Consider the following 16,259-nt stretch of genomic DNA (forward strand, 5'->3'; position numbering starts at 1 on the left):
CATTTATTTATCCCTAAACCCAGCAGTGATATACGGTACCATACATAAGGCCTGCAGTTTGTTTTGAGGACAGGAAGCTGCCGCTCTGCAGGGTTGTGCGGGGCGGGGCCTGCAGTGAAGTTGCCGCCCCCCCGGCCTGTTGATTGACGCGCACCGGTGGCTCCTCCTTGCAAGTCTGTCTTTCCCTCCCCCTTCGTTTTCCAGTGTAGTGCGTTGATTTCATACCAAAGTCATACTTAACATTCCACTTATACTGTCAAACCTCTGAGAAATATTACGGAAAACAACAAGGCGCCAAAATATAACAAACTATCTAAAGTGACCAGCTGCTCTCATTGAGAAGAACCAGTAGCCTGGCAGAATAAAAAAGGTAAGTTTTGCACAAATGTTCCCTCTTTAACTTTAGAGGCTTTTTTCTGGGTGAGTTTTTTCATGCCGCTTGTCTCGGTGAAGTTTTCAGATCATTGTCATTTTTTACATTTTTCCGCGGAGCTCCCTGCGTTGGGAGGGAAGAAAACATTTGCAGATTCTTACTCTATTGTGTTTGACTTTCCCAGTGTGCAGGGATATTTTTGACAGGCTCTGTGAAATCAGATTTCCACCGGTAGCCCCGCTCATTGACACACACTATTACTAAAAAGAAACACAAAGCGTCTCTTTTGACAGCTGGGAATATGTTTGTTTTCTTTCTCGCACAGTTCATACCTGGATCATCCAAAGCCTCCAGCCTTGTTCCTCCAGAGGAATCCAACAGTTTTACCTACAGGCTCAGAGAGAGACTCAAACAAGAACGATTTGGAGGAATACACAACTTCAGGTTGCTTTGGACCTCTGCATCCTAAAGGTAATTTGTTGTTCTGTCAGCTTAGTTTAGTGGAGGGAAGCTGTCTGTTAATACAACTGTTCTCACACATTTATTAGACAAACACAACATTTCAAAAAATAATTTTAAACAGATTTGTTATTAATCTTTTTTAACCAAATTGAGCTACATGTACTTGTTTTTTTTATCTGGCAGTGATGAGGTTTACATTTCCATTTTGACTACATGTTGATCATTTATAAAGACACTCATTACGGTTATGTCCTATATTTTGTATGATTGTTTGCATTCAGTTTTAAATTAGAAAACTTACATAAACTTTATTTTTGAACACAATATACATTGCATGAAGTTATTACAATATAATACTACCAGGTTGACAAACAAATGACAAATAATGTATGATACATTATGAATAAAGTAAAAGCCATGTGCATGCAGACCTGAAGCTACACACTCCTGCATACCAACAAGGATTTGTGTAACGTCATTGCAATTATGGAATATTTAGGAAATACCAAACCTTCTTTTTTAGTTAAAAGCTGATCAGGAATAATTCTGCAACATTTATTTTCTTCCTTTTTTTTGGTCAATTTATAGGACATTCTGAAGCCATAAGAAATAAGTGACTATAGTCTGTCTGTCAAAAACATCTGACAACATAGTTTTTGTAGATTGAGTAACTTTTCCTCAGCATGAAATTCCTTAATATAATCTTGTCTTTATTTAAAATGTAAACGCAATACTATCTATCTATCTATCTAGCTATATGTTTTACTTCTTTCTTTCGTGCCAATGAACAGGGCAATGTGATGATACTGTTCAAAGTGTTACTAACTACATAATTCATAGGTGAGGATTTGAGATGCAAGGATATGTTTGTGAGCTAATTTTATAATTATAGAAGAGGCACCTCGGGCTACACCTGCTCTCAGTCTGTGTTGTTTGTTCAGGCTCGGGTACACTTTGTTTGACTGCTAAATGTCTCGGCTCATTGGAAAATGTAAAAAAAAAACGACATGTTAGGATTGGTACAGTCAGACGAGCTCCATAGTTAAATCAGTGGCAGTCAACAAGTTTGACTGAACACCAGAATGCAGTCTGTCAGGTACACTCAACAAGCAGAATAACCTGTTAACGTTTCTGTTGGCTCCTTATCTATCTCCTTGTATTACTGAAGCAGCAATAGGCCTACTTAAAGGCATTACACATTATATTTCCTTCTGATTTCTGTCTTGATTCCATAAGGCTGTGAGTGTAAATGCGGCAGGATTCATGTGAGGCCGTGTTTTAGAGCTACAATTGTTTACATCAACACTGATAAAGACAATGATTGAATATCGTAGGAAAACTTTCTTGTTGTTCATTTTAGGTAACGGTTGAGAGGCTGCAGTTTTACAGTAATTTCTATTAACATGTGGAAACGATATTCTGAAACGCAGCGACCTACTAGTACGACCAAACAATGTGTCCTTGGTAAATGAGACACGCCAAGATGCCTATTAATAGATTTTGATGCTGATGGGTAAATCTGGAAAGGATTAGGCATTCTGCTGCTCCGACAGATTCCCCTTCATTGTTTTCATGCAGCATGAATGCATCAGGCCTCCCAATGTACAATGTGGTCTCTTTCTTCCTCTCCTTGAACGCACTTTATGTTTCTCAGCCGTTATGCATTTTGTAAGCGGTGTGAGAGTTAAATGCAGAGGGAACGTTTTACAGCTTCACCCATGTCACGGAGGTCAATTAGATTACTTGGGGTAATATCCTCTTAAAGTGGCACTTTCGTCTCTTTTTACTTGCCAGCTGTATTCCTTGAGGCCGCTTATCGGGACGGAAAAGGTAATGAGTGTTTTCTTCATGAGGTTTTAAAAAATCTCTCTTTTTTATAAAATCCAAAACTGAAGAGATCCTGAAGGTATTTCACATGTGGTGCTGTGTATTCCAGCGTTTAGTGCATCCACTCTTTGCTCTGCAGAGTGTTTACGCAGGTCTGTTGACCGTTTGTCAGCAGCAGCTTCACCCGTTTGTGTTAAACCCACAGCAGAGCGCCTAATGAGCTTTTGCCCATTTGTGCAGACGTTGGTTTCTTTTTAGCACCATCCCCAGAAGTGCTCGTCCAAATGGTGGACACTTGCCCCTCTGTCAACCCAGATCTGAACAAATAGCACTTATGTCTGCGTGGTGAGCACACAGAGGGCCTTAGAGAGAAGCCTGCAGGCCCCAGCAGAAGGGCATTAATGACAATCTGGAGTACAATATGCCGTCTAACTGGCAGCATCGGGTTAAAGAGTGCAGTTGTGTTGATGAATTTGAGTTATTTTTTACAGTGATACAACAAAAGCTGACCAGTCTTTAAACATATACTTCAGTTTCCCGAGTATCCAGCAACCTCATTTATCAACATTGTATTCCCATTAATGCACTGTACATGTTTACATATTCTCCAAACCATGAGGTTTTAACAGATAAGCTTTCCGGCCTCCTATTCGGACCACTGAGGGGAGGAGCCGGGGAGTGGCCTAGAACAGTATAGCCTTTGTGTCGGTTGTGCCCAAGTTGCTAAACGTTTTAGTTGTTCTTTCTCTGGCGACAGAGAGATGTTCCAAATAAATGTTCTCTACAGGCGAAGAGCTCAGAAAATAGATGTCTGTGGTTATGTGTGCCAGTGTCTGTGGCTCCCCGGGCCTCCATTATAGATAACATGAGGCTCACTGAGCCCGTCTGGTGTTGCAGAGATGTGTGTGTGTGTGTGTGTGTGTGTGTGTGTGTGAGGCCTGTGTGTGTGTGTGCGCGTGTGAGGCCTGTGTGTTTGTGTGCGCGTGTGAGGCCTGTGTGTCGCACTGGAGCTCCAGTGACCCAAGGGCACTCATGTGTAAACCTCTTTAATCCCTTTGCATAGAGTGTTTTGGGAAGGGGGATGATCCCCTTCTGCAGCAGAGAGTTATTGGTTCTTATTGCTCCTCATATAAAACAACACAGGTGTCTAAATGATTCTGAGGCCTTTATGAGTGTATATACTTACATCGAATGTGCAACAGTCCTATGAGTTTCCTCTCTGGTTCTGTTTTTATGTTAAATCTCAGCTTTTCCCTGTGAAAATCCTCTCTATAAGGCCCCGATCAAAGCCATGACTACTCTTAATGCCTTGTTCCACAATTGATATGGTTAGATGAGTTGTTGGCTCGTGCATTCTGCTGCAAAGTTATGCATGTCTTAAAGGTTTCACAGATTATGGCTTCAAACCGCTCCCCTCACCACAAAATGACCAATTCAGGCTAGAATGGCTTGTCTGCTGCTTTTGCTGGAAAATTTCCGATTAAAATGCTGATTCAGGCTGTACAAAAAAGAGAAAACACTCTGGCTCACCCGCGCCGTTTTGTGTCAGTCTTTCCCTCTTCAGATGGATTTTAGGCTTAATTCTCTTAAAGTGTGACAATTCAAGCTGAAGCTATACCACATAGCCAGCAGCTATAAAAAAGAACAACCCATTAGTAAATCTACCTTATGTTCGAGCTCTGGCTCCATTCACACCCATTTATCTCTCGGTGACTCATTTAGGAATCCAGTAAATTCTTCTTACCTCAGAGTGAGTTAGTCTGTTTCCACGCGGTGAGATTTGTTTACAAGAAAACAACAAATAAGAATCAGTTGTGGCGAGTTTCATGGTGTAACTGTTTGAAAAAGATTTTCCAACTCAGATCGCTTTCACACATTCAGTTTCTAGCGTGCAAGATGTTACTCTGAGCGTTATTGTTTTTCTTGGGCATGCAGCTGGTATCAAACCACAAATGTTTGACTTAACAAGGGGAGCATTTGGTGTGCGTTCACGTGTGTGTGTGTGTGTGTGTGTGTGTGTGTGTGTGTGTGTGTGTGTGTGTGTGGGTCTCACTGTGACATCTGTGAGCGCCCCTCAACCTTAACAAGACGTCTGGAGGAGTTTCAGGCTCTGGATTCGTTACTGTGTATAAAATGTTAAGATCGGTGTCGGTGTGTTTAAGTCTCGGCTAAGCAGGGGGGCTTTCGGCTGCCAGCAGGGGTCTGTTCTCTGCCAACAAGTGTCCTAAATCGAGCAGCAGCTCAACAAAGGCTGCATTTTTTAAGGCAGTAACAAATCCTGTGGTGTATTGGTTAACAAACAAACAAAGGTACATACATTATGTCAGTACAAAATGGAGAGGAAGGAACAACAGAGAGATTTGAAAGGAATCTGCTTGGGGATTTGAGCCAGTAGACTTGAGTCATGGTCTTCAGGGTGCAGACTTACGGACAGTGTGGGTGTGATATGACCAACAATTACCATGATTAAGAAGAATAATAGAAAAGATATATACAAATCAAAAACCAGTAACAGATATTTTTTGTATCTTTAAAGCTGATTTGATAACATTGTTATTTTGTAAATACTACGAGTAACATAAAAAACAGACTTGTATTGAACACAGGGAGGATTATCCCCTCAGCCTTTAGAGCCTTTTAGCATCTTTCAGCTCATTATTATGTTTTACCATCCAGCAACTACTTTACTTTATTTATTTTTTGTTGCAACAACCCTTTGATAAACCCTCTGTAGACAACATGCTAAGCACAAAAACAACCGGTGAACATGGTGGAGAATTGAGTAGCTTATCAGCCAAATAATTCCGAGTTGGTTGGAGACCAAACCAGAGGTAAAAACAGAGACAAAGATACTTTTGAGTTACCAAGTTTTACCTATTTGCAAGTTTGTATTGGCTTTTCTTGTATTGCATTTACAATGGCATCAAATTAAATCCTTTATAAGCATACACTTGAAGAACACCCATGTTTGATTATTATTTTTCTGATGCATAAAAAAGGGTTTAAAATGAAAAACTACCACCAAGACTCCTCCTGAGTCGACATTGTCTGATCTTGTGAAAAAACAGATGTTACAGTAAATATGCTAACCTTAAAAAGTTTGCGCTCATCAGATTACATGCTGCATTGTTCTGAGTAAAGACGTACAGTAGAACAAAGACTAGATGCTCGATGACAGCTGGCGCACAGTTCTCCAAAGCACCTGAGAGAATTTACCGTTGATGCCTACATGAGCAACATGTCGTCTCAGTTTTCTGTTTAACACCAAGCAGCAAATGCATCTTCAATCCAATGTACCAGGTGCATTAACATGGTGGACCTTTTCAAATGTTGTCTTCTGAGCCTCAAAAAGCACTAGAGGTTTTTTCTGCTGGAACTTTTCTGTCTGGATTTGTTGTGTTGCCTTTTGGTATTTAACAAGTAACATCAAAAAGCTCATGTTTTCCATGCAGCCAGCTCAGCCTGATTTGACATCATTACAATAAAAGTTTCTCTGACGGTTGTTTTGCTCTCTAAGACGGGAATTTGTTGAAACTCAGTTGCTTTGAGAAACCACAGTTAAAGTTAATAAACACTGAGGCAGAATGAAATAAGTAAAACGTGTGAAATAAACGTACAAGTAACCCGCTGTGCATTTACTGTTGCTTTTTGTACTCATACTAATGTTTTAGCTCAATGGGCTCACATGGCTCTCATGGTGGGCTGTTTAGTCTCTGCATATATTTCTGTGATCTCTTCTTGGTCTTGAAAGTCGGGAGGACTGGAGAAAAGATGTTGCCATCAGGCCATAAAAATCATGAGACATGACAGAATAATCTTGACCTCAAGGTCTTACTAAAGTCTTTGATTTTCTGCAATAAGTAGAAACCCATCTGGTTGGTGCATCTGTGAGTACCAAGATGATCTCATTTTAAGTGGAAGACAAAATTTGAGCAGTAAAAAACTGGCAATGTGGGAAAAAAAAGTCCTCTCTCTCTGTGAATAAGTATTATTGTGTCAGCTCCTGAATGTCATGCCGTGGAAACAGGCTGTGTTTGTTTTCCTGCCTGTAGGTGTTTGCAAGGGATTTCCTACTGTCTGTGGCACGCTTAAACACATAACTACGATGGAATCCCTATCCTGATTTAGGTTATCCCGGCAGCTTTGCTACATGTGACTCAGTAGCCTCACGGTGACTCAGGAGAATTACTGGAATTCATTGGGACATTTCACCACACACAATCCTGTCTAGGGAAGGAAAATAAAAGGAAACTCAGTGTGGTGCCAATAAACTCTGGTTGGGTCATGGATGGAGTCGGAGTGGAGATAAGCCGATTTCTGAAAACAGACTGCAATGTGATGGCTCTGTTCGGGGCTGGGAGAATGGGACGAGGGTCCGGGGAGCATGAATGGTGCCATTTGAATGGACGTGCAAAACATATAGCCTTGCAGCATTATCCCTGCTGCACATTGGAATTCTGTTGCATGTTACTCTCATGGCGTGACTCCCAGAAAGCAGGAGGGGAGGTGTGTCCCTGATTTTAGTTTTTAATGTGTCTATTCAATTGAGATCCTTTAATAAAGCTTCCCATCTGGCAGCCACATTTAAGAGTCTCACTCACAGGTTTGTGCTCGAGAAGAACTGCAGTTTGCTTTCTTTATCCATTCATCTGGAGATTATTTTCAAGTTTCATACATTATTCATTTAGTGGATACGAGAAGGAGTAAAGTACTAAAAGAAGTTGCTATCAGAATTTACGAAAGGTTAATTTATGTCATCAAATGTTATTTTTTTGTTTGATAGCCCTGCGCGAGATGACCTAATATTGGTCATTACATTATCTCAGTAGTGCTATCTATCACATGATGTTTGCCGATTGCCTATTATGTTTTCAGATATTTAAAATTAATATTCTATATAAATAGCCTATATTTGTATACCACTGTATAAATTAACAATGAGTATTTTCTCATTTAATTTTGAGAGTTTGAGTTAGTATGTGCTTGTTGTTTTCAACGTTCACAACGTAATTCTGTGTCCTAATTCTGTTATCTCAAATATGGTTTCATCACAATATTATTCCACGAAACGATGATCATTTATTACATTATTGAATTATCAGCCAGCCCTATTGTTTGACCACCAGACCAAAGTCTAAGCAATTTGTATTTATTATCACAAGAAACAGAATAAACCTCACAATAGAGGAGCAGAAAATACTTAAGCGGTTAACTTATCAAAATAGTTTTAGGTTCATTCATTTTCTGTTGAGCGATTAATCCGCTGTTTCAGGTTATCAGTAGCTGTCTTCATGTATTACACTGTATACACTCAGCTTTGTGGATCCGCAGTTTATTTTGTTCTGTAAGTCATTACTATGCCTGAGTTTATCACCCGAACTTGGCTCAAAGGCACAATACAAACAGCTGTTGTAATGTAATCAATATGTTAATTACAACAGCTTTTATTTTCAAACGACATGCTGGCAGTAAATTGTGTCGGAGAAGCGAATCCCTCCATCTTGGGTCCAACTCGCTGTTGTATTTCAGCCCATAAAACTGTCCTTTAACTTTTCACCATCGAGCCATGACTATTGTTCAGATTTAGAATCCTGTGACTCCACAAGAGGATGTATTGAAAAATGGCTCCACTGACAATGGCCTGCCTCTAGTCTGAGCTCTGAGTGTGTTCACTGCTGATGTTGCATTCCAGCTGGAACAATCCCACTGTTTTCCAGACCCCAAAGTGGACGCCTAAATTGGACAACACCCCCACCCCACATACACACCCCCTTTCCCCCTTCTGCTCTCCAACCAACCAACCAACCAAGCCAACCACCACCCACTCCTCCCATACACGCATCCCCTGGTCTCCTCTCCTTATTTGGGTAGAGACGTTCTGAGCGCTGGGTGGAGGGTGGTGGTGGTGGGGGGGCTGGCAGAAGAGGAGGGAGGGAGGGCGTTGGGTTGACACAAGGGAGGCAGGAGGAGAAACAGTGAGCACTCACAGCCCTTTCTTAATAAGGACATGTCTGGAATTCAGGCCCCTCTCTCGCTGAAGAGCCTCTCTTGAACGCACTCTGAGCTCCATCGAGGCCGTCAGATCTGAGCGCTGCTTGCTGCTCTTCACAGCTCGCAGTGTGGAGGAGGTCTGCAGTGTTTTCTCTGCTATAATTGGAGATAAACAATAGAGTGGCCGCCCCTCCCTCACTGTGCCACCAGTCTCTGATTATTGCCCTGGCTCGACTGGAGCAGTTGCCCTGCAGCACCTGTGCGTTCATTAATGAAATACTGCCTCAGAGACACTCTTAACAGCAGACTTGTGTGGCCTGGTGTGTGTTCAGGGTTCACAGAAGTGTTGATGTTAATGGCTCTTTGGGCCTAAAGATGTTTCTGTTTTTAATTTGTACCAACCAACAGGCTGCTGACAACTACACAATGAAAGTAATATGATGTTATCATCACAGGCTGCTTGAAAAGTTGGGGTAACTATTACATGATGTGTTACTGTGTGCTCACAATTTTCCATAAAGGTCCAAAGTTGACATTTAAACTCTTATAAATAATTTCAATGACTAGAACTACTTGATCTGAACTACTAACTGAACTATTGTTTTTAATTCAAGTATTTGCTGGATTGATGCTCCTACATGATAAATAAAATATTTTGCATCGATTTCTCAGACATTTTTCTCAAATCTTTCGCATTTTATAGACAGAAATTGATTGATTGAGAAAATGATATGCAGACTAATGGAAATATTCATTACCTGCAGCCCTAATTCAATTCACAAAACACAATATTCAGTTTACTATAATACAACACAACAATAGATGAACAATTCTCACATTTTAAAAAGTAGAATCAAATAATTTGTTTTTTGGAAAATGAAGAGGCAATAATATTTTTATCAAAGGACTTATAGACACTTTTAATTTGATTTGTTGCAGCTTCAATTCTATTTATTTATTGACTTGCATATCCACATGTCTTTTTTTTAAATTCATTGTATTTAAAATTACGTGTTTTCAGAGTATGATTAAACAAACCCTGACTCCAGTGAGCAGTGATTGGGAGGATCCAGTGTGATCTGCGAGGACGGACACGCATCACTTGAGCTGCTGATGAGTGCTCAGTTTCAGTGTTGAGTTTTAACACCGTGACCCTGTTGCAGAGGGCCCGCCATAACCAATACCCTCTCAGCTAAAATTAGCAGCTGGACGCCAAACTCCCGTCTGGCTTCAGTGACGTTAGTAAATGAAATGTTAGATGTAGCGTTTGGACGGATATCGCTGCGGGATAAAACTTATCTACCCGCCTTTGATCTTTTTTAATTCCTCTTTTATGATGATGGGAAGCGAAAGGAAGCGTCACTAATCCTTCACCTCTGCTTTTTCACCAGTATGTGGTTAAAAAGTGTGACTTTTTCTAAATAATGAGAGATAAACAGAGAAGGGGAAGATAGAGGGATTTCAAAACTATCATGGTCATCATGACAAAATTCCAGATAAAATAAAACCACTTTTTCGCGGCAGAGTTTTGGTGTAATTATACTCCAAATAATTATACACACTTCTGTGGCCTTGAGTATAATGGTTTCACTTGTTTACATAGACATTTTTCATATGTTAGATAATATTTTAAGTACAAAACAAAGGAAGCTTAATTTCTGGATTGATTTGTATGTGAAAGAATTAAACTGTCCATATTTGACTCCCTAACTCTGCAAAACCTCTTAAAAGACGTAAAATATGGTTCATATCGGGGAAATAACTGCTGAAAACAGATAATGTAACATACTCGTTTTACATTCTATCATATCAACTCTAAATTTCAGTATAATAAAACTCTCTCTATTCATCTATTATGCTTTATTTATGTCAACATCTGCAGAAATGCTACAGCAGAAACACAAGCATCCTGGGAAGATCGTGGTTACCTCATAGACGTTCAGAAACAATACGATGCTGAAAGGCAGCTTGAAAAATACTTAAGATCTTAGCCTGCAGTCAGTCATGAGCCAACCACACTGGGACACAGTTCCCAGACCACAAGAATTCTTTGAGGCCAGCTCTGATTAGTGAGGTCTTTAAACTACATTTTATGGAATATCTTGAATTCATTTGGCCATTTCAGGGAAATAAAATCGAGGAAATTACAGTAATAATTACGGTTAGCATTGTTTATTCATTCAGATTTAATGACAGCAATAAAGACATTGTCAAAGAGAGGCAAAGTAACGACCTGCACATGAATGACATTCCCTTTTTAACTCTCATTATGCTTAACTCAGCTCTTTAAAGCCACACAAATAATTCACTTTATGTTCATTACTTGTAGAGAAGCTAAGCCGGGTTGAAGTTCACACAGCATGGCAAGCTGTTAATGAGGTAGCCGACATTACTTAAATCAGAAATCATGTTCTTTTTTATTTTATTGATCTTGTTGAAATTTGCTTCTGATTATAAGCCGAGTTGCTAGAGTCGAAACAAGGAAACAAATAAAAAGCCGTTACACTAACCTGTTGGTTATTACAGCTCAGTTTGTCAACATGAAGGCAAAAAACAGTGGATGTTTTCTGAGAACATTTTTCCAAGATTCATGCTACTTGTGCCAAATATAAAGACATCTTTACAGGATTTTACTGGCTGAGTTTCTGCATGTCAATCTCAAAAAGAAGAATATGTTGATAAAACAAAAGGCGGTTTGTAATAAGACAGTATGGTAGACCTAATAGAATATTTATTGTGAGGCATGATTTTCCTCATAGCAATGCATTTAGCATCACATGACCCACATTTACGACTGTGGCCGATTGACCAAAATTGATACAATAGTTTGTACAATTTTCACTGCCTAAAATTATAGGTTTTTTTTTATAGTAAGATGTACATGTTGTGGTTCAAGCAGAAGAGTTTCCTTATTCAAATTATGAAAATGATGGCTTATTGCTGCACTCATTTCTGTTATTAGTAGCAAATCACATGAACAACTCAATGTTGTTCATGTGATTTGCTTATGAATATTAATTCCCACTTAAATTATAAATCCTTAAACAATGACTTATATATAACGGGTTTTTCTTAAATAAGAAGTAATGTCCTAAACAGCTTTATAGCAAACAGAAGTAAACATGGCACTTGTTGGGGAACTATGTGCAGCAGCGGATCAATACAGATTCGATGCACTAGTGAGTATTTACATCACCAGGACAGTGTTTGTTAGATTGACTCACAGTGCCCTCACTCATATGACACATGCCACAGATTGCAATTATGTAGCTCAATAATGTGTTTTAAATAATGTTAGATAACAAGAAGGTCACTCAGAGAGCACAGACTTTTGCCATGGCCAAATGCCTTATTTTGCAATTTGACGAAAGCGAAAAAACTACTGCTTCTATGGGATTCAGATCAGCACCAACATGTAATGGCTTCTTCTTTTGCCCATGGTACATTCTTTCACCGAATGTAATGAAAATCAGGCCACTAGTTTTTTTTGTTAATAAGCCCGAAGAAGCCCAACAGCAATCATAGGCTTCTTGTTGGAGTAACAATGGAGCTCTATAGTTTATAAACTATACCAGGCTTCGGTTGAACTGACATTACCTGCCTAGTTATTGTTGATTTGGTGTTGTCATGGCTTTTGTTGATAATAACAAATTCTTTAACATTTTTTTTCCACTGTTTAGATTTCAAAGTTAATTATTTGTTAACATTTGCTAAATAATTTAAATCAATATGAAGATATCAAATAATCTAAGCATCCTATGCCTTTCTCTCAAAGGTCTCCTACAGATTCCTTGATTTTGGGGCTCGGGGTCGGGCCCAGGGGGAGCCGCCACCATTGCGTCCAACGAGTGGAGTGCCAACGGTAGCCCTGAAGATGGGCTGGACGGGGAGAACGATGACAAGGCCATTGACGGGGACGCCGAGGGCGTGTGGAGCCCGGACATCGAGCAGAGCTTCCAGGAGGCCCTCGCCATATACCCCCCCTGCGGCAGGAGGAAAATCATCCTGTCAGATGAGGGAAAGATGTATGGTAAGTATGCTGGATAACAGCCAGAGCAACAAAAGAATAACAATTCCATAGAAAACAGTCCCTTAATGAATGCACCAAAATGAGAAAACCATCCATCCCACAGAGATTTGTGGTTAAAAGAAAACAAACACGCACCATGAGGCCATAAAGAAAAATGAGAAAAGTACTTTTCTCCCTCTTGTGCTCTTGTCACTGCTTTGACACAGAGGTGTTTTCTTTCCACTCGGTGCTCTCTTAAACAAGTCTGTACCTGTTGAGTTGTGACCCCGGGCCAGGTTCTTCCAGTCTCTCAGAGCCGGTTATTGTCGTCCTGAGATCATCTCCGCTCCTCTCCTCTTGATTTACACCTGTCTTTTTCTACTCTGTTTTTCTTTACAGCACACTGTTTTATGGCCTCTTCTCTTCCTCGCTACACTTTCAGTCACAAAACCTGCTCTTCGCTGAGCGTCATGTACTTGTTTCTCCTCAAACCGGTACTGCGGGGAGAGTTTCGCCTGTGGGCTGGAGTTGGTTTCTGGAGAAGTGTTGCGTTTGATGCAGGATGGCTCGGGTAAATTGGCAATAATTAGCGCAGCGTGAATCCAGGTTCAGGAACAATAACATCACTTTGGAATGTTTAAGATTTTAAACATCCACATGGTTTCAGAATATTAATGCTGTTTCCTGCAGTGTATTCATTAATGTGCAGGTGTTGAGCCTTTAATGCCCTGAAAAGCTCCAGATGGATATGTTGGCAAGTCTTCTGGTGGAATCACTGACATCCAGGTGTAGGGCATTGCGCACATTTGTCTTTCATTATTTTGATCCCACTTTCCCATTGCTGTTGTTGAGACAAAGCACGCTCTGCTAATTACAGTTAGCATTTGAAGCTTGGAATTTTGGTGAACAGCAACAAATGTTGATTGACAGGAACTGTGTTGCTTTCTTTACTGTTTTACACGCAGTTGTCCTTAACAAACCCCCTTTAGGCTTTGTGAAATTATGTTTTATTCACCATTGAAATCTAACTCCTTCTAGCCATGCTTTGTAAGCTTTTCCTGCCCTTTAATTATTGTCAATCATGTCTCAAAAACTTAAAAATTGATTCCGGCTTCAGAGGAACCATAAAACCATAAATCAGTGCCACCAAAGTCTCCGTGAGGCTGTTTATTTTAGACACATTACTGTTTGTTTTTAAAGGGCCCATGTCATGCTTTTCTGGTTATTACCAGTCCCCTTGTGTGTTATGAAGGTTTTTCTGCATGTAAACGGTCTGCAGAGTCACAAACCCTCAAAGTACACCCTGTAGCGAGTAAAACTCTTAACACAGAAAATACCTGATGCTGCCCCAGAACGCCTCGTTGGAGATTTTTCTTTTTCCATTTTTGTCTTCCTTGTCATAGTGACGTAACGGACACACACTCACTCAGCCTTATCTTTTCTCAGCCGCGGATCTCTGCACCAGAGCTAGCGCTAGACTACTTTCGACGGACAGGATCGTAACGTTTCCGTCGAAATCCAGTATTACCCGTTGGTCTTTACACAACTCTGACGGGGGGGACGGGGGGGGAGAGAGAGAAAGAGAGAGAGCACGCTCGTGAACTGTCAACGGGAGCTCCAACAAGGCGTGTAGGACAGAGAGTGAATACACATACTATACAGAGATGCTGTATGAGAAACCAATGTGATTTTGGAACATTGAACAATGTAAATCTATTCTAGTAGACCTCAACAATGGAATTATGATCAGTAGAAATGGCCATGTCATGGGGCCTTTAAAGCAAAAAATGTTTGGCTGTCTTTACTTGACGAGATTCTTATGGTGTTATTCATCCGAGGTGGAATCTCATCCTATCATTTTTCAGGCAGATTCGGATATTCAAGGACGGGCACATACCTGAAATAACTCTGCCACTGTTTCAGCTTCTGTTGATCCTGGCTTAGGAATCATAACAGTGAGGAAACAAGTAGTGGATAGATCGATTACTAAACAGAATATAACAGCTTTTTTTTTTTATTCTTAAATCATTAATGTAATTTATCAATCAAAAAAGCCACACATTAGCTGATTCCACCTTTTGGAATGTTGCTTATTTAAAATGTAAAGACATTGCCTCGGGCTCAAGACAGGCACTATTTTTCTGACATTTAAGGAAAAACTAAACTTTGCATAAATAATAAATAATAAAAAAAAGAAATTGGCTTCAGCACTTGAACGGAAAAACTGTATACTGATTGAACTCATGTTACCATGTTAAAGCATTTCTTAGCTTGAATCACTAGTAAATTCACATTTTGAAATCTAAATTCATCTGATAAAATTAATCAAATGTTAATTTTAGGCAAACTAGAGGGACTTATGCTTAAAAATAATAATACTTTTCCAGAATGGCACAACTACTTTACAACATGCTAAAAGCATGTTAGCGTACAGACCTTGTGCACAAATCACTGCAGGCATCTTTACATTTACCCAAATAACTCTTCAGGCCTGTTTAGCAGTGTAGTGTTGTGTCCCAGGCTCTATACATTTGTCATGAGAATGTCAACAAAGAGGCCAGCTTTGCACAAACCTGCCCCCTTAGCAACAAAGTGTCAGGACCCCTTTCAGAGGCCCGTTTTTTTCTAGAGCACTAAACACCCTCTCCATTTACAATAAGTCATCTGAGGCTCTGCTGGCAGCGCAGGCATGCCCAAGAAGAAGCCGTCTCACAAGGTGATTACCTCAGACATCTAAAAGCTGCCCTGACGTGAGCTTAGGGGAATGTTAACGATTGCACTGTGTAATACTGTCTACCTTGCAGTCTCAGACTTCCAGTGGCCTCTAAAATAAGTCATCCCTCCCATTGGGAATTCCACTTTTTCTGCCAGGATTTTTTTCAATTGGTGGGAAACATTTTGCAAATGTCCATCGCCTTAGCAAGATGACTGCTTCTTACATGTGTGTGTTCTTTGCGCCTGCAACCTGTCTAGACTTACCAGAAGCATTGCCAAGCATTTGCGAAGTTTAGGGTTGACAAAAAGTTCAACAGAGCATAGCCTACATTTTAATTTCAATAAGTCACACATATGTTAACAGTACTTTTTACTGAGTACAAATCAAGATTTCCTCATTGATACTATCACAAATTCCCATTTCCACCTTTTATGATGTCTGTATGGTAAACATATGCCAGTTAGCTTAGCTTAGCATAGAGGCTCTAAACAGAGGAAAACATCTTGCTAGGCTCTGTCATTGGTAAAATAGATGGTTGATTTAGTCTGAACTACTAGGAGAAATAGATAATATTTTGATAACTATGTTGTCATTAGTGCATAGTCACCTGAAACTCAAAATCGCTGTGAAATAGCCGTTAATACATAGTAGAAAGTCACAACATGATGATCAATGACCCTTGTAAATAAATAGACAAGTATAACCCTCATCAAACAACAAAATGTTGATTTTTTTAAACCTTTGGTTTATATCACAGGTTAGCTTCAGAGATCCTTATAGCAGGTGTTCTATCTTTGAACAAAGGAAAGCTAGCTGCCAAGGCACACNCTGCTTCACTTTTAACTCCAGAGAATTGATCCGCCTCCCATAGTGATGCCAAG

General features: G+C 40.0%; 1 long non-coding RNA gene across 1 annotated transcript; it reads left to right on the plus strand.

Moving 5' to 3' along the window:
* The first annotated feature begins 213 nt into the window (after positions 1-213).
* On the plus strand, positions 214-12,679 carry LOC104941356 (uncharacterized). The gene is made up of 3 exons (XR_797892.1): positions 214-370; positions 699-844; positions 12,429-12,679. It is a non-coding gene; the product is annotated as an uncharacterized lncRNA (long non-coding RNA).
* The last annotated feature ends 3,580 nt before the right edge of the window (positions 12,680-16,259 follow it).

Source organism: Notothenia coriiceps, unplaced genomic scaffold (genome assembly GCF_000735185.1).
Source record: "Notothenia coriiceps isolate Sejong01 unplaced genomic scaffold, NC01 NC01_scaffold00000311, whole genome shotgun sequence".
NCBI lineage: Eukaryota > Metazoa > Chordata > Actinopteri > Perciformes > Nototheniidae > Notothenia > Notothenia coriiceps.